This window comes from Lithobates pipiens, unplaced genomic scaffold, assembly GCF_037356315.1.
Source record: "Lithobates pipiens isolate NorthernLeopardFrog02 unplaced genomic scaffold, aLitPip1_a1.2 Scaffold_1, whole genome shotgun sequence".
NCBI lineage: Eukaryota > Metazoa > Chordata > Amphibia > Anura > Ranidae > Lithobates > Lithobates pipiens.
In genome coordinates this window covers 62559776-62587594 of record NW_027507685.1, presented here as the reverse complement: position 1 = coordinate 62587594, position 27819 = coordinate 62559776, and the positions used below count along the sequence as shown (strand labels likewise).

The 27819-nt window shown below is 41.9% G+C and overlaps 36 non-coding genes across 36 annotated transcripts; 21 read left to right on the top strand and 15 right to left on the bottom strand.

Annotated features, from left to right (window-relative positions):
- Positions 1-480: 480 nt before the first annotated feature.
- TRNAR-UCG (transfer RNA arginine (anticodon UCG)) lies at positions 481-553 on the bottom strand. The gene has a single exon. It is a non-coding gene; the product is annotated as a tRNA-Arg (tRNA).
- A 272-nt stretch (positions 554-825) lies between these two features.
- On the top strand, positions 826-935 carry TRNAL-CAA (transfer RNA leucine (anticodon CAA)). Its single transcript has 2 exons — positions 826-863; positions 890-935. It is a non-coding gene; the product is annotated as a tRNA-Leu (tRNA).
- A 961-nt stretch (positions 936-1896) lies between these two features.
- TRNAL-CAA (transfer RNA leucine (anticodon CAA)) lies at positions 1897-2006 on the top strand. Its single transcript has 2 exons — positions 1897-1934; positions 1961-2006. It is a non-coding gene; the product is annotated as a tRNA-Leu (tRNA).
- Positions 2007-2622: 616 nt separating this feature from the next.
- Positions 2623-2695, bottom strand: TRNAR-UCG (transfer RNA arginine (anticodon UCG)). Its single transcript has one exon. It is a non-coding gene; the product is annotated as a tRNA-Arg (tRNA).
- A 998-nt stretch (positions 2696-3693) lies between these two features.
- Positions 3694-3766, bottom strand: TRNAR-UCG (transfer RNA arginine (anticodon UCG)). The gene has a single exon. It is a non-coding gene; the product is annotated as a tRNA-Arg (tRNA).
- A 1343-nt stretch (positions 3767-5109) lies between these two features.
- Positions 5110-5219, top strand: TRNAL-CAA (transfer RNA leucine (anticodon CAA)). The gene is made up of 2 exons: positions 5110-5147; positions 5174-5219. It is a non-coding gene; the product is annotated as a tRNA-Leu (tRNA).
- Positions 5220-6180: 961 nt separating this feature from the next.
- On the top strand, positions 6181-6290 carry TRNAL-CAA (transfer RNA leucine (anticodon CAA)). The gene is made up of 2 exons: positions 6181-6218; positions 6245-6290. It is a non-coding gene; the product is annotated as a tRNA-Leu (tRNA).
- Positions 6291-6906: 616 nt separating this feature from the next.
- TRNAR-UCG (transfer RNA arginine (anticodon UCG)) lies at positions 6907-6979 on the bottom strand. The gene has a single exon. It is a non-coding gene; the product is annotated as a tRNA-Arg (tRNA).
- Positions 6980-7251: 272 nt separating this feature from the next.
- TRNAL-CAA (transfer RNA leucine (anticodon CAA)) lies at positions 7252-7361 on the top strand. Its single transcript has 2 exons — positions 7252-7289; positions 7316-7361. It is a non-coding gene; the product is annotated as a tRNA-Leu (tRNA).
- Positions 7362-9392: 2031 nt separating this feature from the next.
- Positions 9393-9502, top strand: TRNAL-CAA (transfer RNA leucine (anticodon CAA)). The gene is made up of 2 exons: positions 9393-9430; positions 9457-9502. It is a non-coding gene; the product is annotated as a tRNA-Leu (tRNA).
- Positions 9503-10463: 961 nt separating this feature from the next.
- On the top strand, positions 10464-10573 carry TRNAL-CAA (transfer RNA leucine (anticodon CAA)). The gene is made up of 2 exons: positions 10464-10501; positions 10528-10573. It is a non-coding gene; the product is annotated as a tRNA-Leu (tRNA).
- A 616-nt stretch (positions 10574-11189) lies between these two features.
- On the bottom strand, positions 11190-11262 carry TRNAR-UCG (transfer RNA arginine (anticodon UCG)). The gene has a single exon. It is a non-coding gene; the product is annotated as a tRNA-Arg (tRNA).
- A 272-nt stretch (positions 11263-11534) lies between these two features.
- TRNAL-CAA (transfer RNA leucine (anticodon CAA)) lies at positions 11535-11644 on the top strand. The gene is made up of 2 exons: positions 11535-11572; positions 11599-11644. It is a non-coding gene; the product is annotated as a tRNA-Leu (tRNA).
- Positions 11645-12260: 616 nt separating this feature from the next.
- Positions 12261-12333, bottom strand: TRNAR-UCG (transfer RNA arginine (anticodon UCG)). The gene has a single exon. It is a non-coding gene; the product is annotated as a tRNA-Arg (tRNA).
- A 272-nt stretch (positions 12334-12605) lies between these two features.
- TRNAL-CAA (transfer RNA leucine (anticodon CAA)) lies at positions 12606-12715 on the top strand. The gene is made up of 2 exons: positions 12606-12643; positions 12670-12715. It is a non-coding gene; the product is annotated as a tRNA-Leu (tRNA).
- Positions 12716-13676: 961 nt separating this feature from the next.
- TRNAL-CAA (transfer RNA leucine (anticodon CAA)) lies at positions 13677-13786 on the top strand. Its single transcript has 2 exons — positions 13677-13714; positions 13741-13786. It is a non-coding gene; the product is annotated as a tRNA-Leu (tRNA).
- Positions 13787-14402: 616 nt separating this feature from the next.
- Positions 14403-14475, bottom strand: TRNAR-UCG (transfer RNA arginine (anticodon UCG)). Its single transcript has one exon. It is a non-coding gene; the product is annotated as a tRNA-Arg (tRNA).
- Positions 14476-14747: 272 nt separating this feature from the next.
- TRNAL-CAA (transfer RNA leucine (anticodon CAA)) lies at positions 14748-14857 on the top strand. Its single transcript has 2 exons — positions 14748-14785; positions 14812-14857. It is a non-coding gene; the product is annotated as a tRNA-Leu (tRNA).
- A 616-nt stretch (positions 14858-15473) lies between these two features.
- Positions 15474-15546, bottom strand: TRNAR-UCG (transfer RNA arginine (anticodon UCG)). The gene has a single exon. It is a non-coding gene; the product is annotated as a tRNA-Arg (tRNA).
- Positions 15547-15818: 272 nt separating this feature from the next.
- On the top strand, positions 15819-15928 carry TRNAL-CAA (transfer RNA leucine (anticodon CAA)). The gene is made up of 2 exons: positions 15819-15856; positions 15883-15928. It is a non-coding gene; the product is annotated as a tRNA-Leu (tRNA).
- Positions 15929-16831: 903 nt separating this feature from the next.
- TRNAL-CAA (transfer RNA leucine (anticodon CAA)) lies at positions 16832-16941 on the top strand. Its single transcript has 2 exons — positions 16832-16869; positions 16896-16941. It is a non-coding gene; the product is annotated as a tRNA-Leu (tRNA).
- A 1687-nt stretch (positions 16942-18628) lies between these two features.
- On the bottom strand, positions 18629-18701 carry TRNAR-UCG (transfer RNA arginine (anticodon UCG)). The gene has a single exon. It is a non-coding gene; the product is annotated as a tRNA-Arg (tRNA).
- A 272-nt stretch (positions 18702-18973) lies between these two features.
- Positions 18974-19083, top strand: TRNAL-CAA (transfer RNA leucine (anticodon CAA)). The gene is made up of 2 exons: positions 18974-19011; positions 19038-19083. It is a non-coding gene; the product is annotated as a tRNA-Leu (tRNA).
- A 616-nt stretch (positions 19084-19699) lies between these two features.
- On the bottom strand, positions 19700-19772 carry TRNAR-UCG (transfer RNA arginine (anticodon UCG)). The gene has a single exon. It is a non-coding gene; the product is annotated as a tRNA-Arg (tRNA).
- A 272-nt stretch (positions 19773-20044) lies between these two features.
- Positions 20045-20154, top strand: TRNAL-CAA (transfer RNA leucine (anticodon CAA)). Its single transcript has 2 exons — positions 20045-20082; positions 20109-20154. It is a non-coding gene; the product is annotated as a tRNA-Leu (tRNA).
- A 616-nt stretch (positions 20155-20770) lies between these two features.
- Positions 20771-20843, bottom strand: TRNAR-UCG (transfer RNA arginine (anticodon UCG)). Its single transcript has one exon. It is a non-coding gene; the product is annotated as a tRNA-Arg (tRNA).
- Positions 20844-21402: 559 nt separating this feature from the next.
- Positions 21403-21512, top strand: TRNAL-CAA (transfer RNA leucine (anticodon CAA)). Its single transcript has 2 exons — positions 21403-21440; positions 21467-21512. It is a non-coding gene; the product is annotated as a tRNA-Leu (tRNA).
- A 961-nt stretch (positions 21513-22473) lies between these two features.
- TRNAL-CAA (transfer RNA leucine (anticodon CAA)) lies at positions 22474-22583 on the top strand. The gene is made up of 2 exons: positions 22474-22511; positions 22538-22583. It is a non-coding gene; the product is annotated as a tRNA-Leu (tRNA).
- Positions 22584-23199: 616 nt separating this feature from the next.
- TRNAR-UCG (transfer RNA arginine (anticodon UCG)) lies at positions 23200-23272 on the bottom strand. The gene has a single exon. It is a non-coding gene; the product is annotated as a tRNA-Arg (tRNA).
- Positions 23273-23544: 272 nt separating this feature from the next.
- TRNAL-CAA (transfer RNA leucine (anticodon CAA)) lies at positions 23545-23654 on the top strand. The gene is made up of 2 exons: positions 23545-23582; positions 23609-23654. It is a non-coding gene; the product is annotated as a tRNA-Leu (tRNA).
- A 616-nt stretch (positions 23655-24270) lies between these two features.
- TRNAR-UCG (transfer RNA arginine (anticodon UCG)) lies at positions 24271-24343 on the bottom strand. Its single transcript has one exon. It is a non-coding gene; the product is annotated as a tRNA-Arg (tRNA).
- Positions 24344-24615: 272 nt separating this feature from the next.
- On the top strand, positions 24616-24725 carry TRNAL-CAA (transfer RNA leucine (anticodon CAA)). Its single transcript has 2 exons — positions 24616-24653; positions 24680-24725. It is a non-coding gene; the product is annotated as a tRNA-Leu (tRNA).
- A 616-nt stretch (positions 24726-25341) lies between these two features.
- On the bottom strand, positions 25342-25414 carry TRNAR-UCG (transfer RNA arginine (anticodon UCG)). The gene has a single exon. It is a non-coding gene; the product is annotated as a tRNA-Arg (tRNA).
- Positions 25415-25686: 272 nt separating this feature from the next.
- On the top strand, positions 25687-25796 carry TRNAL-CAA (transfer RNA leucine (anticodon CAA)). The gene is made up of 2 exons: positions 25687-25724; positions 25751-25796. It is a non-coding gene; the product is annotated as a tRNA-Leu (tRNA).
- A 961-nt stretch (positions 25797-26757) lies between these two features.
- Positions 26758-26867, top strand: TRNAL-CAA (transfer RNA leucine (anticodon CAA)). The gene is made up of 2 exons: positions 26758-26795; positions 26822-26867. It is a non-coding gene; the product is annotated as a tRNA-Leu (tRNA).
- Positions 26868-27483: 616 nt separating this feature from the next.
- On the bottom strand, positions 27484-27556 carry TRNAR-UCG (transfer RNA arginine (anticodon UCG)). The gene has a single exon. It is a non-coding gene; the product is annotated as a tRNA-Arg (tRNA).
- Between the last annotated feature and the right edge of the window lie 263 nt (positions 27557-27819).

Below are 27819 nucleotides of genomic sequence, written 5' to 3'. Positions count from 1 at the left end.
AATCTGCTAGACCATGCTGTTAAATCTGTCATTTAAAGTGCAACTTTAGTCAGAAAAGTAAGTCCTGCTACATCTCTTCCGGTTGTCCCATTTTGCATATATACTCATGTAAAACATTAAAAAATATGCTTCTATACACTTTGAAATCCAGTAATACGCTGTTTCAACCTGCTCTGCACATACTCAGTTGCTCTCCCATTTTAGGCATATTTAAGTTATGACACCAGCCATTTGATGATTTGATAGTTTGGTTGAGAACACAAGCAAATGGGACAGTTATCAATCCCGGGATTCCAGGCATGTAACTGTGTTTTGAAACCCTTAAATCAATTGGTTTACTTCCACTTTATGATTTACTTCTGTTTGGAGGCTCTGGGCTTCAGCAAATTGGAAGCCTCCAGCAAGAAGCACGTTGTTATGGCTAAAGCAAGAATTTACGAGTGAAGGTCACAGGAAGGAACTGGAAAGCAGCATAGAAAACGACCACGAAGGGACTCGAACCCTCAATCTTCTGATCCGAAGTCAGACGCCTTATCCATTAGGCCACGCGGTCTGCCACAAGGACATGATTCTGGTTTGTGGCGCCCGGATCAACCAAACACTCGAAGATCACCTGGGACATCTTCTACTTTTTTTGCTCAAGGAGATTTGGTAGAAAGGATCTGAAATGTATGACTTGGTGCAAGGTCATGCTTTAAGAAGTGCATTTGCAAAAGGGCCTAGGTTCAGAGTGTTCATACAGCTCCTTGACAATGGTAATAGATCAATAGAGTACCACGAGTAGATGATATTTCCAGAGGAAGCCATAGCACCTCAATATATCTTGTCAGGATGGCCGAGTGGTCTAAGGCGCCAGACTCAAGAGCTGTTTCTTCACATTGTGTGGGTGTTCTGGTCTCCAAATGGAGGCGTGGGTTCAAATCCCACTTCTGACAATCTGTTTACACATTTAGCTTGAACTACAATCACCACTCCCGCTGTGTTTTCATGCTACCATGTCACCGACAAAAAAACATGAAAAAAAATCCAAAAACTTTGCACATCCTACATAAAGATCAAATTCTTGAGGAAAATCTGCTAGACCATGCTGTTAAATCTGTCATTTAAAGTGACACTTTAGTCAGAAAAGTAAGTCCTGCTACATCTCTTCCGGTTGTCCCATTTTGCATATATACTCATGTAAAACATTTAAAAATATGGTTCTATACACTTTGAAATCCAGTAATACGCTGTTTCAACCTGCTCTGCACATACTCAGTTGCTCTCCCATTTTAGGCATATTTAAGTTATCACACCAGCCATTTGATGATTTGATAGTTTGGTTGAGAACACAAGCAAATGGGACAGTTATCAATCCCGGGATTCCAGGCATGTAACTGTGTTTTGAAACCCTTAAATCAATTGGTTTACTTCCACTTTATGATTTACTTCTGTTTGGAGGCTCTGGGCTTCAGCAAATTGGAAGCCTCCAGCAAGAAGCACGTTGTTATGGCTAAAGCAAGAATTTACGAGTGAAGGTCACAGGAAGGAACTGGAAAGCAGCATAGAAAACGACCACGAAGGGACTCGAACCCTCAATCTTCTGATCCGAAGTCAGACGCCTTATCCATTAGGACACGCGGTCTGCCACAAGGACATGATTCTGGTTTGTGGCACCCGGATCAACCAAACACTCGAAGATCACCTGGGACATCTTCTACTTTTTTTGCTCAAGGAGATTTGGTAGAAAGGATCTGAAATGTATGACTTGGTGCAAGGTCATGCTTTAAGAAGTGCATTTGCAAAAGGGCCTAGGTTCAGAGTGTTCATACAGCTCCTTGACAATGGTAATAGATCAATAGAGTACCACGAGTAGATGATATTTCCAGAGGAAGCCATAGCACCTCAATATATCTTGTCAGGATGGCCGAGTGGTCTAAGGCGCCAGACTCAAGAGCTGTTTCTTCACATTGTGTGGGTGTTCTGGTCTCCAAATGGAGGCGTGGGTTCAAATCCCACTTCTGACAATCTGTTTACACATTTAGCTTGAACTACAATCACCACTCCCGCTGTGTTTTCATGCTACCATGTCACCGACAAAAAAACATGAAAAAAAATCCAAAAACTTTGCACATCCTACATAAAGATCAAATTCTTGAGGAAAATCTGCTAGACCATGCTGTTAAATCTGTCATTTAAAGTGACACTTTAGTCAGAAAAGTAAGTCCTGCTACATCTCTTCCGGTTGTCCCATTTTGCATATATACTCATGTAAAACATTAAAAAATAGGCTTCTATACACTTTGAAATCCAGTAATACGCTGTTTCAACCTGCTCTGCACATACTCAGTTGCTCTCCCATTTTAGGCATATTTAAGTTATGACACCAGCCATTTGATGATTTGATAGTTTGGTTGAGAACACAAGCAAATGGGACAGTTATCAATCCCGGGATTCCAGGCATGTAACTGTGTTTTGAAACCCTTAAATCAATTGGTTTACTTCCACTTTATGATTTACTTCTGTTTGGAGGCTCTGGGCTTCAGCAAATTGGAAGCCTCCAGCAAGAAGCACGTTGTTATGGCTAAAGCAAGAATTTACGAGTGAAGGTCACAGGAAGGAACTGGAAAGCAGCATAGAAAACGACCACGAAGGGACTCGAACCCTCAATCTTCTGATCCGAAGTCAGACGCCTTATCCATTAGGCCACGCGGTCTGCCACAAGGACATGATTCTGGTTTGTGGCGCCCGGATCAACCAAACACTCGAAGATCACCTGGGACATCTTCTACTTTTTTTGCTCAAGGAGATTTGGTAGAAAGGATCTGAAATGTATGACTTGGTGCAAGGTCATGCTTTAAGAAGTGCATTTGCAAAAGGGCCTAGGTTCAGAGTGTTCATACAGCTCCTTGACAATGGTAATAGATCAATAGAGTACCACGAGTAGATGATATTTCCAGAGGAAGCCATAGCACCACAATATATCTTGACAGGATGGCCGAGTGGTCTAAGGCGCCAGACTCAAGAGCTGTTTCTTCACATTGTGTGGGTGTTCTGGTCTCCAAATGGAGGCGTGGGTTCAAATCCCACTTCTGACAATCTGTTTACACATTTAGCTTGAACTACAATCACCACTCCCGCTGTGTTTTCATGCTACCATGTCACCGACAAAAAAACATGAAAAAAAATCCAAAAACTTTGCACATCCTACATAAAGATCAAATTCTTGAGGAAAATCTGCTAGACCATGCTGTTAAATCTGTCATTTAAAGTGACACTTTAGTCAGAAAAGTAAGTCCTGCTACATCTCTTCCGGTTGTCCCATTTTGCATATATACTCATGTAAAACATTAAAAAATATGCTTCTATACACTTTGAAATCCAGTAATACGCTGTTTCAACCTGCTCTGCACATACTCAGTTGCTCTCCCATTTTAGGCATATTTAAGTTATGACACCAGCCATTTGATGATTTGATAGTTTGGTTGAGAACACAAGCAAATGGGACAGTTATCAATCCCGGGATTCCAGGCATGTAACTGTGTTTTGAAACCCTTAAATCAATTGGTTTACTTCCACTTTATGATTTACTTCTGTTTGGAGGCTCTGGGCTTCAGCAAATTGGAAGCCTCCAGCAAGAAGCACGTTGTTATGGCTAAAGCAAGAATTTACGAGTGAAGGTCACAGGAAGGAACTGGAAAGCAGCATAGAAAACGACCACGAAGGGACTCGAACCCTCAATCTTCTGATCCGAAGTCAGACGCCTTATCCATTAGGCCACGCGGTCTGCCACAAGGACATGATTCTGGTTTGTGGCGCCCGGATCAACCAAACACTCGAAGATCACCTGGGACATCTTCTACTTTTTTTGCTCAAGGAGATTTGGTAGAAAGGATCTGAAATGTATGACTTGGTGCAAGGTCATGCTTTAAGAAGTGCATTTGCAAAAGGGCCTAGGTTCAGAGTGTTCATACAGCTCCTTGACAATGGTAATAGATCAATAGAGTACCACGAGTAGATGATATTTCCAGAGGAAGCCATAGCACCTCAATATATCTTGTCAGGGTGGCCGAGTGGTCTAAGGCGCCAGACTCAAGAGCTGTTTCTTCACATTGTGTGGGTGTTCTGGTCTCCAAATGGAGGTGTGGGTTCAAATCCCACTTCTGACAATCTGTTTACACATTTAGCTTGAACTACAATCACCACTCCCGCTGTGTTTTCATGCTACCATGTCACCGACAAAAAAACATGAAAAAAAATCCAAAAACTTTGCACATCCTACATAAAGATCAAATTCTTGAGGAAAATCTGCTAGACCATGCTGTTAAATCTGTCATTTAAAGTGACACTTTAGTCAGAAAAGTAAGTCCTGCTATATCTCTTCCGGTTGTCCCATTTTGCATATATACTCATGTAAAACATTAAAAAATATGCTTCTATACACTTTGAAATCCAGTAATACGCTGTTTCAACCTGCTCTGCACATACTCAGTTGCTCTCCCATTTTAGGCATATTTAAGTTATGACACCAGCCATTTGATGATTTGATAGTTTGGTTGAGAACACAAGCAAATGGGACAGTTATCAATCCCGGGATTCCAGGCATGTAACTGTGTTTTGAAACCCTTAAATCAATTGGTTTACTTCCACTTTATGATTTACTTCTGTTTGGAGGCTCTGGGCTTCAGCAAATTGGAAGCCTCCAGCAAGAAGCACGTTGTTATGGCTAAAGCAAGAATTTACGAGTGAAGGTCACAGGAAGGAACTGGAAAGCAGCATAGAAAACGACCACGAAGGGACTCGAACCCTCAATATTCTGATCCGAAGTCAGACGCCTTATCCATTAGGCCACGCGGTCGGCCACAACGACATGATTCTGGTTTGTGGCGCCCGGATCAACCAAACACTCGAAGATCACCTGGGACATCTTCTACTTTTTTTGCTCAAGGAGATTTGGTAGAAAGGATCTGAAATGTATGACTTGGTGCAAGGTCATGCTTTAAGAAGTGCATTTGCAAAAGGGCCTAGGTTCAGAGTGTTCATACAGCTCCTTGACAATGGTAATAGATCAATAGAGTACCACGAGTAGATGATATTTCCAGAGGAAGCCATAGCACCTCAATATATCTTGTCAGGATGGCCGAGTGGTCTAAGGCGCCAGACTCAAGAGCTGTTTCTTCACATTGTGTGGGTGTTCTGGTCTCCAAATGGAGGCGTGGGTTCAAATCCCACTTCTGACAATCTGTTTACACATTTAGCTTGAACTACAATCACCACTCCCGCTGTGTTTTCATGCTACCATGTCACCGACAAAAAAACATGAAAAAAAATCCAAAAACTTTGCACATCCTACATAAAGATCAAATTCTTGAGGAAAATCTGCTAGACCATGCTGTTAAATCTGTCATTTAAAGTGACACTTTAGTCAGAAAAGTAAGTCCTGCTACATCTCTTCCGGTTGTCCCATTTTGCATATATACTCATGTAAAACATTAAAAAATATGCTTCTATACACTTTGAAATCCAGTAATACGCTGTTTCAACCTGCTCTGCACATACTCAGTTGCTCTCCCATTTTAGGCATATTTAAGTTATGACACCAGCCATTTGATGATTTGATAGTTTGGTTGAGAACACAAGCAAATGGGACAGTTATCAATCCCGGGATTCCAGGCATGTAACTGTGTTTTGAAACCCTTAAATCAATTGGTTTACTTCCACTTTATGATTTACTTCTGTTTGGAGGCTCTGGGCTTCAGCAAATTGGAAGCCTCCAGCAAGAAGCACGTTGTTATGGCTAAAGCAAGAATTTACGAGTGAAGGTCACAGGAAGGAACTGGAAAGCAGCATAGAAAACAACCACGAAAGGACTCGAACGCTCAATCTTCTGATCCGAAGCCTTACGCCTTATCCATTAGGCCACGCGGTCTGCCACAAGGACATGATTCTGGTTTGTGGCGCCCGGATCAACCAAACAGTCGAAGATCACCTGGGACATCTTCTACTTTTTTTGCTCAAGGAGATTTGGTAGAAAGGATCTGAAATGTATGACTTGGTGCAAGGTCATGCTTTAAGAAGTGCATTTGCAAAAGGGCCTAGGTTCAGAGTGTTCATACAGCTCCTTGACAATGGTAATAGATCAATAGAGTACCACGAGTAGATGATATTTCCAGAGGAAGCCATAGCACCTCAATATATCTTGTCAGGATGGCCGAGTGGTCTAAGGCGCCAGACTCAAGAGCTGTTTCTTCACATTGTGTGGGTGTTCTGGTCTCCAAATGGAGGCGTGGGTTCAAATCCCACTTCTGACAATCTGTTTACACATTTAGCTTGAACTACAATCACCACTCCCGCTGTGTTTTCATGCTACCATGTCACCGACAAAAAAACATGAAAAAAAATCCAAAAACTTTGCACATCCTACATAAAGATCAAATTCTTGAGGAAAATCTGCTAGACCATGCTGTTAAATCTGTCATTTAAAGTGACACTTTAGTCAGAAAAGTAAGTCCTGCTACATCTCTTCCGGTTGTCCCATTTTGCATATATACTCATGTAAAACATTTAAAAATATGGTTCTATACACTTTGAAATCCAGTAATACGCTGTTTCAACCTGCTCTGCACATACTCAGTTGCTCTCCCATTTTAGGCATATTTAAGTTATGACACCAGCCATTTGATGATTTGATAGTTTGGTTGAGAACACAAGCAAATGGGACAGTTATCAATCCCGGGATTCCAGGCATGTAACTGTGTTTTGAAACCCTTAAATCAATTGGTTTACTTCCACTTTATGATTTACTTCTGTTTGGAGGCTCTGGGCTTCAGCAAATTGGAAGCCTCCAGCAAGAAGCACGTTGTTATGGCTAAAGCAAGAATTTACGAGTGAAGGTCACAGGAAGGAACTGGAAAGCAGCATAGAAAACGACCACGAAGGGACTCGAACCCTCAATCTTCTGATCCGAAGTCAGACGCCTTATCCATTAGGCCACGCGGTCTGCCACAAGGACATGATTCTGGTTTGTGGCACCCGGATCAACCAAACACTCGAAGATCACCTGGGACATCTTCTACTTTTTTTGCTCAAGGAGATTTGGTAGAAAGGATCTGAAATGTATGACTTGGTGCAAGGTCATGCTTTAAGAAGTGCATTTGCAAAAGGGCCTAGGTTCAGAGTGTTCATACAGCTCCTTGACAATGGTAATAGATCAATAGAGTACCACGAGTAGATGATATTTCCAGAGGAAGCCATAGCACCTCAATATATCTTGTCAGGATGGCCGAGTGGTCTAAGGCGCCAGACTCAAGAGCTGTTTCTTCACATTGTGTGGGTGTTCTGGTCTCCAAATGGAGGCGTGGGTTCAAATCCCACTTCTGACAATCTGTTTACACATTTAGCTTGAACTACAATCACCACTCCCGCTGTGTTTTCATGCTACCATGTCACCGACAAAAAAACATGAAAAAAAATCCAAAAACTTTGCACATCCTACATAAAGATCAAATTCTTGAGGAAAATCTGCTAGACCATGCTGTTAAATCTGTCATTTAAAGTGACACTTTAGTCAGAAAAGTAAGTCCTGCTACATCTCTTCCGGTTGTCCCATTTTGCATATATACTCATGTAAAACATTAAAAAATATGCTTCTATACACTTTGAAATCCAGTAATACGCTGTTTCAACCTGCTCTGCACATACTCAGTTGCTCTCCCATTTTAGGCATATTTAAGTTATGACACCAGCCATTTGATGATTTGATAGTTTGGTTGAGAACACAAGCAAATGGGACAGTTATCAATCCCGGGATTCCAGGCATGTAACTGTGTTTTGAAACCCTTAAATCAATTGGTTTACTTCCACTTTATGATTTACTTCTGTTTGGAGGCTCTGGGCTTCAGCAAATTGGAAGCCTCCAGCAAGAAGCACGTTGTTATGGCTAAAGCAAGAATTTACGAGTGAAGGTCACAGGAAGGAACTGGAAAGCAGCATAGAAAACAACCACGAAAGGACTCGAACGCTCAATCTTCTGATCCGAAGCCTTACGCCTTATCCATTAGGCCACGCGGTCTGCCACAAGGACATGATTCTGGTTTGTGGCGCCCGGATCAACCAAACACTCGAAGATCACCTGGGACATCTTCTACTTTTTTTGCTCAAGGAGATTTGGTAGAAAGGATCTGAAATGTATGACTTGGTGCAAGGTCATGCTTTAAGAAGTGCATTTGCAAAAGGGCCTAGGTTCAGAGTGTTCATACAGCTCCTTGACAATGGTAATAGATCAATAGAGTACCACGAGTAGATGATATTTCCAGAGGAAGCCATAGCACCTCAATATATCTTGTCAGGATGGCCGAGTGGTCTAAGGCGCCATACTCAAGAGCTGTTTCTTCACATTGTGTGGGTGTTCTGGTCTCCAAATGGAGGCGTGGGTTCAAATCCCACTTCTGACAATCTGTTTACACATTTAGCTTGAACTACAATCACCACTCCCGCTGTGTTTTCATGCTACCATGTCACCGACAAAAAAACATGAAAAAAATCCAAAAACTTTGCACATCCTACATAAAGATCAAATTCTTGAGGAAAATCTGCTAGACCATGCTGTTAAATCTGTCATTTAAAGTGACACTTTAGTCAGAAAAGTAAGTCCTGCTACATCTCTTCCGGTTGTCCCATTTTGCATATATACTCATGTAAAACATTTAAAAATATGGTTCTATACACTTTGAAATCCAGTAATACGCTGTTTCAACCTGCTCTGCACATACTCAGTTGCTCTCCCATTTTAGGCATATTTAAGTTATGACACCAGCCATTTGATGATTTGATAGTTTGGTTGAGAACACAAGCAAATGGGACAGTTATCAATCCCGGGATTCCAGGCATGTAACTGTGTTTTGAAACCCTTAAATCAATTGGTTTACTTCCACTTTATGATTTACTTCTGTTTGGAGGCTCTGGGCTTCAGCAAATTGGAAGCCTCCAGCAAGAAGCACGTTGTTATGGCTAAAGCAAGAATTTACGAGTGAAGGTCACAGGAAGGAACTGGAAAGCAGCATAGAAAACAACCACGAAGGGACTCGAACCCTCAATCTTCTGATCCGAAGTCAGACGCCTTATCCATTAGGCCACGCGGTCTGCCACAAGGACATGATTCTGGTTTGTGGCACCCGGATCAACCAAACACTCGAAGATCACCTGGGACATCTTCTACTTTTTTTGCTCAAGGAGATTTGGTAGAAAGGATCTGAAATGTATGACTTGGTGCAAGGTCATGCTTTAAGAAGTGCATTTGCAAAAGGGCCTAGGTTCAGAGTGTTCATACAGCTCCTTGACAATGGTAATAGATCAATAGAGTACCACGAGTAGATGATATTTCCAGAGGAAGCCATAGCACCTCAATATATCTTGTCAGGATGGCCGAGTGGTCTAAGGCGCCAGACTCAAGAGCTGTTTCTTCACATTGTGTGGGTGTTCTGGTCTCCAAATGGAGGCGTGGGTTCAAATCCCACTTCTGACAATCTGTTTACACATTTAGCTTGAACTACAATCACCACTCCCGCTGTGTTTTCATGCTACCATGTCACCGACAAAAAAACATGAAAAAAAATCCAAAAACTTTGCACATCCTACATAAAGATCAAATTCTTGAGGAAAATCTGCTAGACCATGCTGTTAAATCTGTCATTTAAAGTGACACTTTAGTCAGAAAAGTAAGTCCTGCTACATCTCTTCCGGTTGTCCCATTTTGCATATATACTCATGTAAAACATTTAAAAATATGGTTCTATACACTTTGAAATCCAGTAATACGCTGTTTCAACCTGCTCTGCACATACTCAGTTGCTCTCCCATTTTAGGCATATTTAAGTTATGACACCAGCCATTTGATGATTTGATAGTTTGGTTGAGAACACAAGCAAATGGGACAGTTATCAATCCCGGGATTCCAGGCATGTAACTGTGTTTTGAAACCCTTAAATCAATTGGTTTACTTCCACTTTATGATTTACTTCTGTTTGGAGGCTCTGGGCTTCAGCAAATTGGAAGCCTCCAGCAAGAAGCACGTTGTTATGGCTAAAGCAAGAATTTACGAGTGAAGGTCACAGGAAGGAACTGGAAAGCAGCATAGAAAACAACCACGAAGGGACTCGAACCCTCAATCTTCTGATCCGAAGTCAGACGCCTTATCCATTAGGCCACGCGGTCTGCCACAAGGACATGATTCTGGTTTGTGGCACCCGGATCAACCAAACACTCGAAGATCACCTGGGACATCTTCTACTTTTTTTGCTCAAGGAGATTTGGTAGAAAGGATCTGAAATGTATGACTTGGTGCAAGGTAATGCTTTAAGAAGTGCATTTGCAAAAGGGCCTAGGTTCAGAGTGTTCATACAGCTCCTTGACAATGGTAATAGATCAATAGAGTACCACGAGTAGATGATATTTCCAGAGGAAGCCATAGCACCTCAATATATCTTGTCAGGATGGCCGAGTGGTCTAAGGCGCCAGACTCAAGAGCTGTTTCTTCACATTGTGTGGGTGTTCTGGTCTCCAAATGGAGGCGTGGGTTCAAATCCCACTTCTGACAATCTGTTTACACATTTAGCTTGAACTACAATCACCACTCCCGCTGTGTTTTCATGCTACCATGTCACCGACAAAAAAACATGAAAAAAAATCCAAAAACTTTGCACATCCTACATAAAGATCAAATTCTTGAGGAAAATCTGCTAGACCATGCTGTTAAATCTGTCATTTAAAGTGACACTTTAGTCAGAAAAGTAAGTCCTGCTACATCTCTTCCGGTTGTCCCATTTTGCATATATACTCATGTAAAACATTTAAAAATATGGTTCTATACACTTTGAAATCCAGTAATACGCTGTTTCAACCTGCTCTGCACATACTCAGTTGCTCTCCCATTTTAGGCATATTTAAGTTATGACACCAGCCATTTGATGATTTGATAGTTTGGTTGAGAACACAAGCAAATGGGACAGTTATCAATCCCGGGATTCCAGGCATGTAACTGTGTTTTGAAACCCTTAAATCAATTGGTTTACTTCCACTTTATGATTTACTTCTGTTTGGAGGCTCTGGGCTTCAGCAAATTGGAAGCCTCCAGCAAGAAGCACGTTGTTATGGCTAAAGCAAGAATTTACGAGTGAAGGTCACAGGAAGGAACTGGAAAGCAGCATAGAAAACGACCACGAAGGGACTCGAACCCTCAATCTTCTGATCCGAAGTCAGACGCCTTATCCATTAGGCCACGCGGTCTGCCACAAGGACATGATTCTGGTTTGTGGCACCCGGATCAACCAAACACTCGAAGATCACCTGGGACATCTTCTACTTTTTTTGCTCAAGGAGATTTGGTAGAAAGGATCTGAAATGTATGACTTGGTGCAAGGTCATGCTTTAAGAAGTGCATTTGCAAAAGGGCCTAGGTTCAGAGTGTTCATACAGCTCCTTGACAATGGTAATAGATCAATAGAGTACCACGAGTAGATGATATTTCCAGAGGAAGCCATAGCACCTCAATATATCTTGTCAGGATGGCCGAGTGGTCTAAGGCGCCAGACTCAAGAGCTGTTTCTTCACATTGTGTGGGTGTTCTGGTCTCCAAATGGAGGCGTGGGTTCAAATCCCACTTCTGACAATCTGTTTACACATTTAGCTTGAACTACAATCACCACTCCCGCTGTGTTTTCATGCTACCATGTCACCGACAAAAAAACATGAAAAAAAATCCAAAAACTTTGCACATCCTACATAAAGATCAAATTCTTGAGGAAAATCTGCTAGACCATGCTGTTAAATCTGTCATTTAAAGTGCAACTTTAGTCAGAAAAGTAAGTCCTGCTACATCTCTTCCGGTTGTCCCATTTTGCATATATACTCATGTAAAACATTAAAAAATAGGCTTCTATACACTTTGAAATCCAGTAATACGCTGTTTCAACCTGCTCTGCACATACTCAGTTGCTCTCCCATTTTAGGCATATTTAAGTTATGACACCAGCCATTTGATGATTTGATAGTTTGGTTGAGAACACAAGCAAATGGGACAGTTATCAATCCCGGGATTCCAGGCATGTAACTGTGTTTTGAAACCCTTAAATCAATTGGTTTACTTCCACTTTATGATTTACTTCTGTTTGGAGGCTCTGGGCTTCAGCAAATTGGAAGCCTCCAGCAAGAAGCACGTTGTTATGGCTAAAGCAAGAATTTACGAGTGAAGGTCACAGGAAGGAACTGGAAAGCAGCATAGAAAACGACCACGAAGGGACTCGAACCCTCAATCTTCTGATCCGAAGTCAGACGCCTTATCCATTAGGCCACGCGGTCTGCCACAAGGACATGATTCTGGTTTGTGGCGCCCGGATCAACCAAACACTCGAAGATCACCTGGGACATCTTCTACTTTTTTTGCTCAAGGAGATTTGGTAGAAAGGATCTGAAATGTATGACTTGGTGCAAGGTCATGCTTTAAGAAGTGCATTTGCAAAAGGGCCTAGGTTCAGAGTGTTCATACAGCTCCTTGACAATGGTAATAGATCAATAGAGTACCACGAGTAGATGATATTTCCAGAGGAAGCCATAGCACCTCAATATATCTTGTCAGGATGGCCGAGTGGTCTAAGGCGCCAGACTCAAGAGCTGTTTCTTCACATTGTGTGGGTGTTCTGGTCTCCAAATGGAGGCGTGGGTTCAAATCCCACTTCTGACAATCTGTTTACACATTTAGCTTGAACTACAATCACCACTCCCGCTGTGTTTTCATGCTACCATGTCACCGACAAAAAAACATGAAAAAAAATCCAAAAACTTTGCACATCCTACATAAAGATCAAATTCTTGAGGAAAATCTGCTAGACCATGCTGTTAAATCTGTCATTTAAAGTGACACTTTAGTCAGAAAAGTAAGTCCTGCTACATCTCTTCCGGTTGTCCCATTTTGCATATATACTCATGTAAAACATTAAAAAATATGCTTCTATACACTTTGAAATCCAGTAATACGCTGTTTCAACCTGCTCTGCACATACTCAGTTGCTCTCCCATTTTAGGCATATTTAAGTTATGACACCAGCCATTTGATGATTTGATAGTTTGGTTGAGAACACAAGCAAATGGGACAGTTATCAATCCCGGGATTCCAGGCATGTAACTGTGTTTTGAAACCCTTAAATCAATTGGTTTACTTCCACTTTATGATTTACTTCTGTTTGGAGGCTCTGGGCTTCAGCAAATTGGAAGCCTCCAGCAAGAAGCACGTTGTTATGGCTAAAGCAAGAATTTACGAGTGAAGGTCACAGGAAGGAACTGGAAAGCAGCATAGAAAACAACCACGAAAGGACTCGAACGCTCAATCTTCTGATCCGAAGCCTTACGCCTTATCCATTAGGCCACGCGGTCTGCCACAAGGACATGATTCTGGTTTGTGGCGCCCGGATCAACCAAACAGTCGAAGATCACCTGGGACATCTTCTACTTTTTTTGCTCAAGGAGATTTGGTAGAAAGGATCTGAAATGTATGACTTGGTGCAAGGTCATGCTTTAAGAAGTGCATTTGCAAAAGGGCCTAGGTTCAGAGTGTTCATACAGCTCCTTGACAATGGTAATAGATCAATAGAGTACCACGAGTAGATGATATTTCCAGAGGAAGCCATAGCACCTCACTATATCTTGTCAGGATGGCCGAGTGGTCTAAGGCGCCAGACTCAAGAGCTGTTTCTTCACATTGTGTGGGTGTTCTGGTCTCCAAATGGAGGCGTGGGTTCAAATCCCACTTCTGACAATCTGTTTACACATTTAGCTTGAACTACAATCACCACTCCCGCTGTGTTTTCATGCTACCATGTCACCGACAAAAAAACATGAAAAAAAATCCAAAAACTTTGCACATCCTACATAAAGATCAAATTCTTGAGGAAAATCTGCTAGACCATGCTGTTAAATCTGTCATTTAAAGTGACACTTTAGTCAGAAAAGTAACTCCTGCTACATCTCTTCCGGTTGTCCCATTTTGCATATATACTCATGTAAAACATTAAAAAATATGCTTCTATACACTTTGAAATCCAGTAATACGCTGTTTCAACCTGCTCTGCACATACTCAGTTGCTCTCCCATTTTAGGCATATTTAAGTTATGACACCAGCCATTTGATGATTTGATAGTTTGGTTGAGAACACAAGCAAATGGGACAGTTATCAATCCCGGGATTCCAGGCATGTAACTGTGTTTTGAAACCCTTAAATCAATTGGTTTACTTCCACTTTATGATTTACTTCTGTTTGGAGGCTCTGGGCTTCAGCAAATTGGAAGCCTCCAGCAAGAAGCACGTTGTTATGGCTAAAGCAAGAATTTACGAGTGAAGGTCACAGGAAGGAACTGGAAAGCAGCATAGAAAACGACCACGAAGGGACTCGAACCCTCAATCTTCTGATCCGAAGTCAGACGCCTTATCCATTAGGCCACGCGGTCTGCCACAAGGACATGATTCTGGTTTGTGGCACCCGGATCAACCAAACACTCGAAGATCACCTGGGACATCTTCTACTTTTTTTGCTCAAGGAGATTTGGTAGAAAGGATCTGAAATGTATGACTTGGTGCAAGGTCATGCTTTAAGAAGTGCATTTGCAAAAGGGCCTAGGTTCAGAGTGTTCATACAGCTCCTTGACAATGGTAATAGATCAATAGAGTACCACGAGTAGATGATATTTCCAGAGGAAGCCATAGCACCTCAATATATCTTGTCAGGATGGCCGAGTGGTCTAAGGCGCCAGACTCAAGAGCTGTTTCTTCACATTGTGTGGGTGTTCTGGTCTCCAAATGGAGGCGTGGGTTCAAATCCCACTTCTGACAATCTGTTTACACATTTAGCTTGAACTACAATCACCACTCCCGCTGTGTTTTCATGCTACCATGTCACCGACAAAAAAACATGAAAAAAAATCCAAAAACTTTGCACATCCTACATAAAGATCAAATTCTTGAGGAAAATCTGCTAGACCATGCTGTTAAATCTGTCATTTAAAGTGCAACTTTAGTCAGAAAAGTAAGTCCTGCTACATCTCTTCCGGTTGTCCCATTTTGCATATATACTCATGTAAAACATTAAAAAATATGCTTCTATACACTTTGAAATCCAGTAATACGCTGTTTCAACCTGCTCTGCACATACTCAGTTGCTCTCCCATTTTAGGCATATTTAAGTTATGACACCAGCCATTTGATGATTTGATAGTTTGGTTGAGAACACAAGCAAATGGGACAGTTATCAATCCCGGGATTCAAGGCATGTAACTGTGTTTTGAAACCCTTAAATCAATTGGTTTACTTCCACTTTATGATTTACTTCTGTTTGGAGGCTCTGGGCTTCAGCAAATTGGAAGCCTCCAGCAAGAAGCACGTTGTTATGGCTAAAGCAAGAATTTACGAGTGAAGGTCACAGGAAGGAACTGGAAAGCATCATAGAAAACGACCACGAAGGGACTCGAACCCTCAATCTTCTGATCCGAAGTCAGACGCCTTATCCATTAGGCCACGCGGTCTGCCACAAGGACATGATTCTGGTTTGTGGCGCCCGGATCAACCAAACAGTCGAAGATCACCTGGGACATCTTCTACTTTTTTTGCTCAAGGAGATTTGGTAGAAAGGATCTGAAATGTATGACTTGGTGCAAGGTCATGCTTTAAGAAGTGCATTTGCAAAAGGGCCTAGGTTCAGAGTGTTCATACAGCTCCTTGACAATGGTAATAGATCAATAGAGTACCACGAGTAGATGATATTTCCAGAGGAAGCCATAGCACCTCAATATATCTTGTCAGGATGGCCGAGTGGTCTAAGGCGCCAGACTCAAGAGCTGTTTCTTCACATTGTGTGGGTGTTCTGGTCTCCAAATGGAGGCGTGGGTTCAAATCCCACTTCTGACAATCTGTTTACACATTTAGCTTGAACTACAATCACCACTCCTGCTGTGTTTTCATGCTACCATGTCACCGACAAAAAAACATGAAAAAAAATCCAAAAACTTTGCACATCCTACATAAAGATCAAATTCTTGAGGAAAATCTGCTAGACCATGCTGTTAAATCTGTCATTTAAAGTGACACTTTAGTCAGAAAAGTAAGTCCTGCTACATCTCTTCCGGTTGTCCCATTTTGCATATATACTCATGTAAAACATTTAAAAATATGGTTCTATACACTTTGAAATCCAGTAATACGCTGTTTCAACCTGCTCTGCACATACTCAGTTGCTCTCCCATTTTAGGCATATTTAAGTTATCACACCAGCCATTTGATGATTTGATAGTTTGGTTGAGAACACAAGCAAATGGGACAGTTATCAATCCCGGGATTCCAGGCATGTAACTGTGTTTTGAAACCCTTAAATCAATTGGTTTACTTCCACTTTATGATTTACTTCTGTTTGGAGGCTCTGGGCTTCAGCAAATTGGAAGCCTCCAGCAAGAAGCACGTTGTTATGGCTAAAGCAAGAATTTACGAGTGAAGGTCACAGGAAGGAACTGGAAAGCAGCATAGAAAACGACCAAGAAGGGACTCGAACCCTCAATCTTCTGATCCGAAGTCAGACGCCTTATCCATTAGGCCACGCGGGCTGCCACAAGGACATGATTCTGGTTTGTGGCACCCGGATCAACCAAACACTCGAAGATCACCTGGGACATCTTCTACTTTTTTTGCTCAAGGAGATTTGGTAGAAAGGATCTGAAATGTATGACTTGGTGCAAGGTCATGCTTTAAGAAGTGCATTTGCAAAAGGGCCTAGGTTCAGAGTGTTCATACAGCTCCTTGACAATGGTAATAGATCTTGTCAGGATGGCCGAGTGGTCTAAGGCGCCAGACTCAAGAGCTGTTTCTTCACATTGTGTGGGTGTTCTGGTCTCCAAATGGAGGCGTGGGTTCAAATCCCACTTCTGACAATCTGTTTACACATTTAGCTTGAACTACAATCACCACTCCCGCTGTGTTTTCATGCTACCATGTCACCGACAAAAAAACATGAAAAAAAATCCAAAAACGTTGCACATCCTACATAAAGATCAAATTCTTGAGGAAAATCTGCTAGACCATGCTGTTAAATCTGTCATTTAAAGTGACACTTTAGTCAGAAAAGTAAGTCCTGCTACATCTCTTCCGGTTGTCCCATTTTGCATATATACTCATGTAAAACATTAAAAAATATGCTTCTATACACTTTGAAATCCAGTAATACGCTGTTTCAACCTGCTCTGCACATACTCAGTTGCTCTCCCATTTTAGGCATATTTAAGTTATGACACCAGCCATTTGATGATTTGATAGTTTGGTTGAGAACACAAGCAAATGGGACAGTTATCAATCCCGGGATTCAAGGCATGTAACTGTGTTTTGAAACCCTTAAATCAATTGGTTTACTTCCACTTTATGATTTACTTCTGTTTGGAGGCTCTGGGCTTCAGCAAATTGGAAGCCTCCAGCAAGAAGCACGTTGTTATGGCTAAAGCAAGAATTTACGAGTGAAGGTCACAGGAAGGAACTGGAAAGCAGCATAGAAAACGACCACGAAGGGACTCGAACACTCAATCTTCTGATCCGAAGTCAGACGCCTTATCCATTAGGCCACGCGGTCTCCCACAAGGACATGATTCTGGTTTGTGGCACCCGGATCAACCAAACAGTCGAAGATCACCTGGGACATCTTCTACTTTTTTTGCTCAAGGAGATTTGGTAGAAAGGATCTGAAATGTATGACTTGGTGCAAGGTCATGCTTTAAGAAGTGCATTTGCAAAAGGGCCTAGGTTCAGAGTGTTCATACAGCTCCTTGACAATGGTAATAGATCAATAGAGTACCACGAGTAGATGATATTTCCAGAGGAAGCCATAGCACCTCAATATATCTTGTCAGGATGGCCGAGTGGTCTAAGGCGCCTGACTCAAGAGCTGTTTCTTCACATTGTGTGGGTGTTCTGGTCTCCAAATGGAGGCGTGGGTTCAAATCCCACTTCTGACAATCTGTTTACACATTTAGCTTGAACTACAATCACCACTCCCGCTGTGTTTTCATGCTACCATGTCACCGACAAAAAAACATGAAAAAAAATCCAAAAACTTTGCACATCCTACATAAAGATCAAATTCTTGAGGAAACTCTGCTAGACCATGCTGTTAAATCTGTCATTTAAAGTGCAACTTTAGTCAGAAAAGTAAGTCCTGCTACATCTCTTCCGGTTGTCCCATTTTGCATATATACTCATGTAAAACATTAAAAAATATGCTTCTATACACTTTGAAATCCAGTAATACGCTGTTTCAACCTGCTCTGCACATACTCAGTTGCTCTCCCATTTTAGGCATATTTAAGTTATGACACTAGCCATTTGATGATTTGATAGTTTGGTTGAGAACACAAGCAAATGGGACAGTTATCAATCCCGGGATTCAAGGCATGTAACTGTGTTTTGAAACCCTTAAATCAATTGGTTTACTTCCACTTTATGATTTACTTCTGTTTGGAGGCTCTGGGCTTCAGCAAATTGGAAGCCTCCAGCAAGAAGCACGTTGTTATGGCTAAAGCAAGAATTTACGAGTGAAGGTCACAGGAAGGAACTGGAAAGCAGCATAGAAAACGACCACGAAGGGACTCGAACCCTCAATCTTCTGATCCGAAGTCAGACGCCTTATCCATTAGGCCACGCGGTCTGCCACAAGGACATGATTCTGGTTTGTGGCGCCCGGATCAACCAAACACTCGAAGATCACCTGGCACATCTTCTACATTTTTTGCTCAAGGAGATTTGGTAGAAAGGATCTGAAATGTATGACTTGGTGCAAGGTCATGCTTTAAGAAGTGCATTTGCAAAAGGGCCTAGGTTCAGAGTGTTCATACAGCTCCTTGACAATGGTAATAGATCAATAGAGTACCACGAGTAGATGATATTTCCAGAGGAAGCCATAGCACCTCAATATATCTTGTCAGGATGGCCGAGTGGTCTAAGGCGCCAGACTCAAGAGCTGTTTCTTCACATTGTGTGGGTGTTCTGGTCTCCAAATGGAGGCGTGGGTTCAAATCCCACTTCTGACAATCTGTTTACACATTTAGCTTGAACTACAATCACCACTCCTGCTGTGTTTTCATGCTACCATGTCACCAACAAAAAAACATGAAAAAAAATCCAAAAACTTTGCACATCCTACATAAAGATCAAATTCTTGAGGAAAATCTGCTAGACCATGCTGTTAAATCTGTCATTTAAAGTGACACTTTAGTCAGAAAAGTAAGTCCTGCTACATCTCTTCCGGTTGTCCCATTTTGCATATATACTCATGTAAAACATTAAAAAATATGCTTCTATACACTTTGAAATCCAGTAATACGCTGTTTCAACCTGCTCTGCACATACTCAGTTGCTCTCCCATTTTAGGCATATTTAAGTTATGACACCAGCCATTTGATGATTTGATAGTTTGGTTGAGAACACAAGCAAATGGGACAGTTATCAATCCCGGGATTCAAGGCATGTAACTGTGTTTTGAAACCCTTAAATCAATTGGTTTACTTCCACTTTACGATTTACTTCTGTTTGGAGGCTCTGGGCTTCAGCAAATTGGAAGCCTCCAGCAAGAAGCACGTTGTTATGGCTAAAGCAAGAATTTACGAGTGAAGGTCACAGGAAGGAACTGGAAAGCAGCATAGAAAACGACCACGAAGGGACTCGAACCCTCAATCTTCTGATCCGAAGTCAGACGCCTTATCCATTAGGCCACGCGGTCTGCCACAAGGACATGATTCTGGTTTGTGGCACCCGGATCAACCAAACAGTCGAAGATCACCTGGGACATCTTCTACTTTTTTTGCTCAAGGAGATTTGGTAGAAAGGATCTGAAATGTATGACTTGGTGCAAGGTCATGCTTTAAGAAGTGCATTTGCAAAAGGGCCTAGGTTCAGAGTGTTCATACAGCTCCTTGACAATGGTAATAGATCAATAGAGTACCACGAGTAGATGATATTTCCAGAGGAAGCCATAGCACCTCAATATATCTTGTCAGGATGGCCGAGTGGTCTAAGGCGCCAGACTCAAGAGCTGTTTCTTCACATTGTGTGGGTGTTCTGGTCTCCAAATGGAGGCGTGGGTTCAAATCCCACTTCTGACAATCTGTTTACACATTTAGCTTGAACTACAATCACCACTCCCGCTGTGTTTTCATGCTACCATGTCACCGACAAAAAAACATGAAAAAAAATCCAAAAACTTTGCACATCCTACATAAAGATCAAATTCTTGAGGAAACTCTGCTAGACCATGCTGTTAAATCTGTCATTTAAAGTGCAACTTTAGTCAGAAAAGTAAGTCCTGCTACATCTCTTCCGGTTGTCCCATTTTGCATATATACTCATGTAAAACATTAAAAAATATGCTTCTATACACTTTGAAATCCAGTAATACGCTGTTTCAACCTGCTCTGCACATACTCAGTTGCTCTCCCATTTTAGGCATATTTAAGTTATGACACCAGCCATTTGATGATTTGATAGTTTGGTTGAGAACACAAGCAAATGGGACAGTTATCAATCCCGGGATTCAAGGCATGTAACTGTGTTTTGAAACCCTTAAATCAATTGGTTTACTTCCACTTTATGATTTACTTCTGTTTGGAGGCTCTGGGCTTCAGCAAATTGGAAGCCTCCAGCAAGAAGCACGTTGTTATGGCTAAAGCAAGAATTTACGAGTGAAGGTCACAGGAAGGAACTGGAAAGCAGCATAGAAAACGACCACGAAGGGACTCGAACCCTCAATCTTCTGATCCGAAGTCAGACGCCTTAACCATTAGGCCACGCGGTCTGCCACAAGGACATGATTCTGGTTTGTGGCGCCCGGATCAACCAAACATTAACCCTTAAATCAATTGGTTTACTTCCACTTTATGATTTACTTCTGTTTGGAGGCTCTGGGCTTCAGCAAATTGGAAGCCTCCAGCAAGAAGCACTTTGTTATGGCTAAAGCAAGAATTTACGAGTGAAGGTCACAGGAAGGAACTGGAAAGCAGCATAGAAAACGACCTCGAAGGGACTCGAACCCTCAATCTTCTGATCCGAAGTCAGACGCCTTATCCATTAGGCCACGCGGTCTGCCACAAGGACATGATACTGGTTTGTGGCGCCCGGATCAACCAAACACTCGAAGATCACCTGGGACATCTTCTACATTTTTTGCTCAAGGAGATTTGGTAGAAAGGATCTGAAATGTATGACTTGGTGCAAGGTCATGCTTTAAGAAGTGCATTTGCAAAAGGGCCTAGGTTCAGAGTGTTCATACAGCTCCTTGACAATGGTAATAGATCAATAGAGTACCACGAGTAGATGATATTTCCAGAGGAAGCCATAGCACCTCAATATATCTTGTCAGGATGGCCGAGTGGTCTAAGGCGCCAGACTCAAGAGCTGTTTCTTCACATTGTGTGGGTGTTCTGGTCTCCAAATGGAGGCGTGGGTTCAAATCCCACTTCTGACAATCTGTTTACACATTTAGCTTGAACTACAATCACCACTCCCGCTGTGTTTTCATGCTACCATGTCACCGACAAAAAAACATGAAAAAAAATCCAAAAACTTTGCACATCCTACATAAAGATCAAATTCTTGAGGAAAATCTGCTAGACCATGCTGTTAAATCTGTCATTTAAAGTGACACTTTAGTCAGAAAAGTAAGTCCTGCTACATCTCTTCCGGTTGTCCCATTTTGCATATATACTCATGTAAAACATTTAAAAATATGGTTCTATACACTTTGAAATCCAGTAATACGCTGTTTCAACCTGCTCTGCACATACTCAGTTGCTCTCCCATTTTAGGCATATTTAAGTTATGACACCAGCCATTTGATGATTTGATAGTTTGGTTGAGAACACAAGCAAATGGGACAGTTATCAATCCCGGGATTCCAGGCATGTAACTGTGTTTTGAAACCCTTAAATCAATTGGTTTACTTCCACTTTATGATTTACTTCTGTTTGGAGGCTCTGGGCTTCAGCAAATTGGAAGCCTCCAGCAAGAAGCACTTTGTTATGGCTAAAGCAAGAATTTACGAGTGAAGGTCACAGGAAGGAACTGGAAAGCAGCATAGAAAACGACCTCGAAGGGACTCGAACCCTCAATCTTCTGATCCGAAGTCAGACGCCTTATCCATTAGGCCACGCGGTCTGCCACAAGGACATGATACTGGTTTGTGGCGCCCGGATCAACCAAACACTCGAAGATCACCTGGGACATCTTCTACATTTTTTGCTCAAGGAGATTTGGTAGAAAGGATCTGAAATGTATGACTTGGTGCAAGGTCATGCTTTAAGAAGTGCATTTGCAAAAGGGCCTAGGTTCAGAGTGTTCATACAGCTCCTTGACAATGGTAATAGATCAATAGAGTACCACGAGTAGATGATATTTCCAGAGGAAGCCATAGCACCTCAATATATCTTGTCAGGATGGCCGAGTGGTCTAAGGCGCCAGACTCAAGAGCTGTTTCTTCACATTGTGTGGGTGTTCTGGTCTCCAAATGGAGGCGTGGGTTCAAATCCCACTTCTGACAATCTGTTTACACATTTAGCTTGAACTACAATCACCACTCCCGCTGTGTTTTCATGCTACCATGTCACCGACAAAAAAACATGAAAAAAAATCCAAAAACTTTGCACATCCTACATAAAGATCAAATTCTTGAGGAAAATCTGCTAGACCATGCTGTTAAATCTGTCATTTAAAGTGACACTTTAGTCAGAAAAGTAAGTCCTGCTACATCTCTTCCGGTTGTCCCATTTTGCATATATACTCATGTAAAACATTTAAAAATATGCTTCTATACACTTTGAAATCCAGTAATACGCTGTTTCAACCTGCTCTGCACATACTCAGTTGCTCTCCCATTTTAGGCATATTTAAGTTATGACACCAGCCATTTGATGATTTGATAGTTTGGTTGAGAACACAAGCAAATGGGACAGTTATCAATCCCGGGATTCAAGGCATGTAACTGTGTTTTGAAACCCTTAAATCAATTGGTTTACTTCCACTTTATGATTTACTTCTGTTTGGAGGCTCTGGGCTTCAGCAAATTGGAAGCCTCCAGCAAGAAGCACGTTGTTATGGCTAAAGCAAGAATTTACGAGTGAAGGTCACAGGAAGGAACTGGAAAGCAGCATAGAAAACGACCACGAAGGGACTCGAACCCTCAATCTTCTGATCCGAAGTCAGACGCCTTATCCATTAGGCCACGCGGTCTGCCACAAGGACATGATTCTGGTTTGTGGCACCCGGATCAACCAAACAGTCGAAGATCACCTGGGACATCTTCTACTTTTTTTGCTCAAGGAGATTTGGTAGAAAGGATCTGAAATGTATGACTTGGTGCAAGGTCATGCTTTAAGAAGTGCATTTGCAAAAGGGCCTAGGTTCAGAGTGTTCATACAGCTCCTTGACAATGGTAATAGATCAATAGAGTACCACGAGTAGATGATATTTCCAGAGGAAGCCATAGCACCTCAATATATCTTGTCAGGATGGCCGAGTGGTCTAAGGCGCCAGACTCAAGAGCTGTTTCTTCACATTGTGTGGGTGTTCTGGTCTCCAAATGGAGGCGTGGGTTCAAATCCCACTTCTGACAATCTGTTTACACATTTAGCTTGAACTACAATCACCACTCCCGCTGTGTTTTCATGCTACCATGTCACCGACAAAAAAACATGAAAAAAAATCCAAAAACTTTGCACATCCTACATAAAGATCAAATTCTTGAGGAAACTCTGCTAGACCATGCTGTTAAATCTGTCATTTAAAGTGCAACTTTAGTCAGAAAAGTAAGTCCTGCTACATCTCTTCCGGTTGTCCCATTTTGCATATATACTCATGTAAAACATTTAAAAATATGGTTCTATACACTTTGAAATCCAGTAATACGCTGTTTCAACCTGCTCTGCACATACTCAGTTGCTCTCCCATTTTAGGCATATTTAAGTTATGACACCAGCCATTTGATGATTTGATAGTTTGGTTGAGAACACAAGCAAATGGGACAGTTATCAATCCCGGGATTCAAGGCATGTAACTGTGTTTTGAAACCCTTAAATCAATTGGTTTACTTCCACTTTATGATTTACTTCTGTTTGGAGGCTCTGGGCTTCAGCAAATTGGAAGCCTCCAGCAAGAAGCACGTTGTTATGGGTAAAGCAAGAATTTACGAGTGAAGGTCACAGGAAGGAACTGGAAAGCAGCATAGAAAACGACCACGAAGGGACTCGAACCCTCAATCTTCTGATCCGAAGTCAGACGCCTTATCCATTAGGCCACGCGGTCTGCCACAAGGACATGATTCTGGTTTGTGGCGCCCGGATCAACCAAACACTCGAAGATCACCTGGGACATCTTCTACATTTTTTGCTCAAGGAGATTTGGTAGAAAGGATCTGAAATGTATGACTTGGTGCAAGGTCATGCTTTAAGAAGTGCATTTGCAAAAGGGCCTAGGTTCAGAGTGTTCATACAGCTCCTTGACAATGGTAATAGATCAATAGAGTACCACGAGTAGATGATATTTCGAGAGGAAGCCATAGCACCTCAATATATCTTGTCAGGATGGCCGAGTGGTCTAAGGCGCCAGACTCAAGAGCTGTTTCTTCACATTGTGTGGGTCTTCTGGTCTCCAAATGGAGGCGTGGGTTCAAATCCCACTTCTGACAATCTGTTTACACATTTAGCTTGAACTACAATCACCACTCCCGCTGTGTTTTCATGCTACCATGTCACCGACAAAAAAACATGAAAAAAAATCCAAAAACTTTGCACATCCTACATAAAGATCAAATTCTTGAGGAAAATCTGCTAGACCATGCTGTTAAATCTGTCATTTAAAGTGCAACTTTAGTCAGAAAAGTAAGTCCTGCTACATCTCTTCCGGTTGTCCCATTTTGCATATATACTCATGTAAAACATTTAAAAATATGCTTCTATACACTTTGAAATCCAGTAATACGCTGTTTCAACCTGCTCTGCACATACTCAGTTGCTCTCCCATTTTAGGCATATTTAAGTTATGACACCAGCCATTTGATGATTTGATAGTTTGGTTGAGAACACAAGCAAATGGGACAGTTATCAATCCCGGGATTCAAGGCATGTAACTGTGTTTTGAAACCCTTAAATCAATTGGTTTACTTCCACTTTATGATTTACTTCTGTTTGGAGGCTCTGGGCTTCAGCAAATTGGAAGCCTCCAGCAAGAAGCACGTTGTTATGGCTAAAGCAAGAATTTACGAGTGAAGGTCACAGGAAGGAACTGGAAAGCAGCATAGAAAACGACCACGAAGGGACTCGAACCCTCAATCTTCTGATCCGAAGTCAGACGCCTTATCCATTAGGCCACGCGGTCTGCCACAAGGACATGATTCTGGTTTGTGGCGCCCGGATCAACCAAACACTCGAAGATCACCTGGGACATCTTCTACATTTTTTGCTCAAGGAGATTTGGTAGAAAGGATCTGAAATGTATGACTTGGTGCAAGGTCATGCTTTAAGAAGTGCATTTGCAAAAGGGCCTAGGTTCAGAGTGTTCATACAGCTCCTTGACAATGGTAATAGATCAATAGAGTACCACGAGTAGATGATATTTCCAGAGGAAGCCATAGCACCTCAATATATCTTGTCAGGATGGCCGAGTGGTCTAAGGCGCCAGACTCAAGAGCTGTTTCTTCACATTGTGTGGGTGTTCTGGTCTCCAAATGGAGGCGTGGGTTCAAATCCCACTTCTGACAATCTGTTTACACATTTAGCTTGAACTACAATCACCACTCCCGCTGTGTTTTCATGCTACCATGTCACCGACAAAAAAACATGAAAAAAAATCCAAAAACTTTGCACATCCTACATAAAGATCAAATTCTTGAGGAAAATCTGCTAGACCATGCTGTTAAATCTGTCATTTAAAGTGCAACTTTAGTCAGAAAAGTAAGTCCTGCTACATCTCTTCCGGTTGTCCCATTTTGCATATATACTCATGTAAAACATTTAAAAATATGGTTCTATACACTTTGAAATCCAGTAATACGCTGTTTCAACCTGCTCTGCACATACTCAGTTGCTCTCCCATTTTAGGCATATTTAAGTTATGACACCAGCCATTTGATGATTTGATAGTTTGGTTGAGAACACAAGCAAATGGGACAGTTATCAATCCCGGGATTCCAGGCATGTAACTGTGTTTTGAAACCCTTAAATCAATTGGTTTACTTCCACTTTATGATTTACTTCTGTTTGGAGGCTCTGGGCTTCAGCAAATTGGAAGCCTCCAGCAAGAAGCACTTTGTTATGGCTAAAGCAAGAATTTACGAGTGAAGGTCACAGGAAGGAACTGGAAAGCAGCATAGAAAACGACCACGAAGGGACTCAAACCCTCAATCTTCTGATCCGAAGTCAGACGCCTTATCCATTAGGCCACGCGGTCTGCCACAAGGACATGATTCTGGTTTGTGGCGCCCGGATCAACCAAACACTCGAAGATCACCTGGGACATCTTCTACATTTTTTGCTCAAGGAGATTTGGTAGAAAGGATCTGAAATGTATGACTTGGTGCAAGGTCATGCTTTAAGAAGTGCATTTGCAAAAGGGCCTAGGTTCAGAGTGTTCATACAGCTCCTTGACAATGGTAATAGATCAATAGAGTACCACGAGTAGATGATATTTCCAGAGGAAGCCATAGCACCTCAATATATCTTGTCAGGATGGCCGAGTGGTCTAAGGCGCCAGACTCAAGAGCTGTTTCTTCACATTGTGTGGGTGTTCTGGTCTCCAAATGGAGGCGTGGGTTCAAATCCCACTTCTGACAATCTGTTTACACATTTAGCTTGAACTACAATCACCACTCCCGCTGTGTTTTCATGCTACCATGTCACCGACAAAAAAACATGAAAAAAAATCCAAAAACTTTGCACATCCTACATAAAGATCAAATTCTTGAGGAAAATCTGCTAGACCATGCTGTTAAATCTGTCATTTAAAGTGCAACTTTAGTCAGAAAAATAAGTCCTGCTACATCTCTTCCGGTTGTCCCATTTTGCATATATACTCATGTAAAACATTTAAAAATATGCTTCTATACACTTTGAAATCCAGTAATACGCTGTTTCAACCTGCTCTGCACATACTCAGTTGCTCTCCCATTTTAGGCATATTTAAGTTATGACACCAGCCATTTGATGATTTGATAGTTTGGTTGAGAACACAAGCAAATGGGACAGTTATCAATCCCGGGATTCCAGGCATGTAACTGTGTTTTGAAACCCTTAAATCAATTGGTTTACTTCCACTTTACGATTTACTTCTGTTTGGAGGCTCTGGGCTTCAGCAAATTGGAAGCCTCCAGCAAGAAGCACTTTGTTATGGCTAAAGCAAGAATTTACGAGTGAAGGTCACAGGAAGGAACTGGAAAGCAGCATAGAAAACGACCACGAAGGGACTCGAACCCTCAATCTTCTGATCCGAAGTCAGACGCCTTATCCATTAGGCCACGCGGTCTGCCACAAGGACATGATTCTGGTTTGTGGCGCCCGGATCAACCAAACACTCGAAGATCACCTGGGACATCTTCTACTTTTTTTGCTCAAGGAGATTTGGTAGAAAGGATCTGAAATGTATGACTTGGTGCAAGGTCATGCTTTAAGAAGTGCATTTGCAAAAGGGCCTAGGTTCAGAGTGTTCATACAGCTCCTTGACAATGGTAATAGATCAATAGAGTACCACGAGTAGATGATATTTCCAGAGGAAGCCATAGCACCTCA